The sequence below is a fragment of the Sinocyclocheilus grahami genome, unplaced genomic scaffold (genome assembly GCF_001515645.1).
Source record: "Sinocyclocheilus grahami isolate Dianchi unplaced genomic scaffold, SAMN03320097.WGS_v1.1 scaffold252.1, whole genome shotgun sequence".
In the NCBI taxonomy this organism is placed as follows: Eukaryota; Metazoa; Chordata; class Actinopteri; order Cypriniformes; family Cyprinidae; genus Sinocyclocheilus; species Sinocyclocheilus grahami.
The window spans coordinates 767,073-771,172 of record NW_015505431.1 but is presented as its reverse complement, the minus strand read 5'-3'; the positions used below and the strand labels follow the sequence as shown (position 1 = coordinate 771,172).

General features: G+C 40.1%; 1 long non-coding RNA gene across 2 annotated transcripts in view; it reads right to left on the bottom strand.

The window, feature by feature from the left end:
- Window positions 1-799: 799 nt before the first annotated feature.
- The window catches only part of LOC107598505 (uncharacterized), a 4,184-nt gene continuing 883 nt past the window's right edge, over window positions 800-4,100 (bottom strand). Inside the window, exons 3-5 of one of the 2 annotated variants that reach the window (XR_001610568.1) lie at window positions 3,391-3,892; window positions 2,542-2,704; window positions 800-1,683 (exon numbers count right to left, since the gene is read on the bottom strand). This is a non-coding gene — a long non-coding RNA (uncharacterized lncRNA). The remainder of the gene's footprint in view (window positions 1,684-2,541; window positions 2,705-3,390; window positions 3,893-4,100) is intronic. The other variant, XR_001610567.1, reaches the window with a different exon arrangement.

The following is a 4,100-nucleotide window of genomic DNA, read 5'->3' as shown; positions in this document are numbered from 1 at the left end:
TCATGGCAAAGAACTCTGAGGATCTGAAAAAACGAATTGTTGCTCGACATAAAGGTGGCGTAGGCTATAAGATTGCCAAGACCATGAAACTGAGCTGCAGTACGGTGGCCAAGACCATACAGCGGTTTAACAGGACAGGTTCCACTCAGAACAAGCCTCGCCATGGTCGACCAAAGAAGTTGAGTGCACGTGCTCAGCGTCATATCCAGAGGTTGTGTTTGGGAAATAGACGTATGAGTGCTGCCAGCATTGCTGCAGAAGTTGAAGGGGTGGGGGGGTCAGCCTGTCAGTGCTCAGACCATATGCCGAACGCTGCATCAAATTGGTCTGCATGGCTGTCGTCCCAGAAGGAAGCCTCTTCTAAAGATGATGCACAAGAAAGCCCGCAAACAGTTTGCTGAAGACAAGCAAACTAAGGACATGGATTACTGGAACCATGTCCTGTGGTCTGATGAGACCAAGATAAACTTATTTGGTTCAGATGGTGTCAAGCGTGTGTGGCGGCAACCAGGTGAGGGAGGGCGCGGCAATCATAGCTGTCACGTGTCATATATAAAACATCATAGGAGTTTCCGACACAAATCACTTTTAGGCCTACTAGTGTCCAAACTAATAAAAAATGAAAAAGAACTAAATTACTAAAACCAAAATTAATTTAATACAGAGACTAAACACAAAAACAAACGCTTTTAATAAATACTACAATAGTAGCCTATATAAATAACGCTATTTAATGTAATTAACATGAATATATTTTAATAATATTATTTTTTGTTATTTAAAAATTCATGCATCACAGGGTAAAAGAAACTAGTACAAGAACTTATCAAGCTAAACATTTGACAAAATTAATGTTTTTTTGAAAGCGTAAACCAACAGATCTTGCATTGAAATTAATCACAGTATGTATTGTGCCACTTTGTGTGGATCATTCTGCAAGGACACCTGTGTGAACTTGAGGAGAACCGTCTTCGTACACCTACTAAAAACCACCAAAACGCCAGCTGAACAAGCACTGAGCAAATCTGAAGATAGTGAAGAAAAGAAGATCCTGCAGCATTTGCAAAATGCTGATACAGACGCTTAATTTGACTTGATTTTATTGATTTCAATGACATACAGACATTAACTCGGACTTAAAACATCCCTGCCAATAGCCACATGGCAGTGAAAGCATTAATGCCATCCCAGCAGAACCCACACAGAAGATGCTTCAGGTTGGATGGCCTTGACCTCTTGTGTTCACATGATTTTCAGGACGTAACTCAATAGTGTCCTCTACAGGTGAAGCTCCATAAGTGCACTACTACTAGAGAGACAATTAAAGCCTTATATTGATGGATACTATTGACAACAACAGTGTATTAAAATACGCGGAGTAAGAAATATTGTTTCCAGTCATGTTTTTAGAAGAAAAAAAAAATGTAAGTCACACTCTCGATTGTCATCGCTCCAGAATACCAGCTGAACAATGATCAGAAAAACTGAGTCATACTGGTAAAATCACCCAGGTTCAGCTCTCAAGGCCTGTTGTTCTGATGTTATTCCTGCACGATTTCTGCAGCAGGTGGAGGTCAAGAGATCCTGTGAGGGGAAAACCAGTCGCCATCTGCCCGCCTAATTCCCACATGTGGCTTCTGTCTCGACCCATTACAGGATCTATTGCGGCTCCGGACTGCCTCGCTGCAGTAAATTCACAAGAATAAAAATAAACCACTATTTCTGAATTTAAGTCTACTTAATACTGAGCAGTTTGGTAATGACACCTAATAAACATTACATAATTTAAAATTAAGTTGAAAATTTCCTCATTTAACATTTTTTTTAAAGTAAATGCATGCATACATTTCTGTATCTCAAATATTAAAACATGGTGCTAGCAAAGCCAAGGTTATGGGTTTTAATTCAATGCATGAACTGATAAGTGTTGAATGCAATAAGATGCTAAATGCATAAAAAAAACTTCCATTTTGCAATCCATATTAGTAGTCAATCAATTTGAGTTTTTCAGTTCTTTATATTCTCGATACAGAGTGACACACTGAGAAGAAGCTCAGGAGTTTAAACCTCACTAAACTTAGTATATTTGCACGTATTAATCTCATTACTGTACAAGCTTCAGCCGGCACCTGTGAGTCAGATATTAGAGGCTGCAATTAAAGGGTTTTGTGTTATTTCAGTTGTTAGATTGACTCCATTCAGACCCACTCAGAGCCTGCAGTAAGTGTCATCGTGCAGGTAATTGTGGCAGTAATTACGTCTGCTGTGAGAGTCCCAGATTGCCGAGGGAAAGCGTAACACAATGATGTAAATGAATGAAAGGCTTTAGGGCCATACGACCTTTGACAGGGCTGTCTAAACGAGACCCACGGGGCGAAGTTCATTTTCGTTGACGCAAAGCTAACTCTAAACTAATTTACGTAAATGTATGAGACAAAAACACTGTAACACTTTCATTTCAGTTCCTTTGTATGAATTATCTCGAGTATAAAACGAAGTAAACAGTTGAAATGAAGAGGTAAACAAAACATCAGACTATACCGGAGTCCAACAGGTGCAACGCAGACATCAAATACCTCTCCTTCAGTCTTGATCTTCAGTCTGTTCACAGGATCAGCTAATCCACTGCTATGAATGCAAGGTACTGGGCCATACGACACAAACACTTCTGGGTCACAGGAGATACAACACGTAACAGGTGACGCTAAAGGAGGTCCAATTAAGACAGGAAAAAATAAATACATATCATTTTTTTTTATATATATATTTACAGTTTTCTATTTGAATATATTTCAGAATGTAAATTTTTTTCTGCGATGAAAAACTGAATTTTTTTTCATCACATGATCCTTTAGAAATTAACTTCTTTAAAGAAAAATGCATGCTCCAAACTATCTATAAATATTCTCTTTAATTTTTATTATTCTATCATAATAATAATAATATTTAAATTCACATATGGCTACAAATGGTATCCTCATCTTTTCCCTTCTCTTTCTCTTACGACAAGGGCTTTTACAATAAAGTCCTTGCAATTATTTATCAGTTGATCTGTCACGTACTTTCAAGTTTTTACATAACTTTTCAATGAAAATGATAATTGTCATATCTAAAATGTCTAGAAGTAAACGTGAATCAAAACTGACCCTATTTACTTCCTAATGCATGTTTTCATTACTGCGCACAAATTATTCCAGACAAAAAAAATGTTTGTTGTTGTAAACTTTTCACAGTAAATTCACATCCTGTCCTGCATTGTTGCTCGCTGAATATGCTGTTTTAATTTGGAAATGCATCACAGTAAAATGTGTCTGTGAATCCTATTTCATCTGGACTTGACTTTAAGAGGGTTTGTTTATATATTGTGAGCGGAAGGCAACTCAGACCCACCAGTGTGGCGTAAGTGGATTCTCCGTCACTGAAGGGTCACTGAAGGTCAAAGCTCTGGACGCAGCTCAGTTTCCTCCATCATGTTTCTGAGAGCTGCCTGATTTTATCTGGAGTTTTTTCTCTCAGCGCATGCATCCTTGGCCATGCCGCCGCCTCCGTGTGCCGTGTGCCAGCCAAGATGGCGCCATCGAACACTTCCTTCAGGTTCTTCTGCGTCAGCGCTGAGCATTCAGCAAACGTGACGGCGCTGATGCTCCGGGCGCACAGGCGGGCGTCGTCTCCGCTCACCGGTTTCTCCTGGCCATCCGCGAGTCTGATCAGTCTCCCGCAGGTCGCTCCGGGTGCCCACGAGGATGATGGGAACGCCCGGACAGAGGTGATGGACCTCGGGGGCCCAGCGGGACGTCACGCTCCTGAAGGAGGATGGAAGGACCACGCTGTAGCAGAGCAGGAAGACACCAGCGTCACGGTAACAGAGAGGACGGAGGCGCTCAAACTCATCCTGAAAACAGAAAGAAAAGTGAGACAGCTGCCACATTTGACTTACTAATTCAAATATTGTGACCTATATTTATAAATATATGCATTGCAAAGAAGAGCAGCAGTTATGCTACTTGCATAATTTTTTCAAACTTCTAGATTGCATGTGCTTTTCTATTTATAACAAAAGATATGCAAGTATGGCAAATTGTCAGTCTGATGAGCAAGTT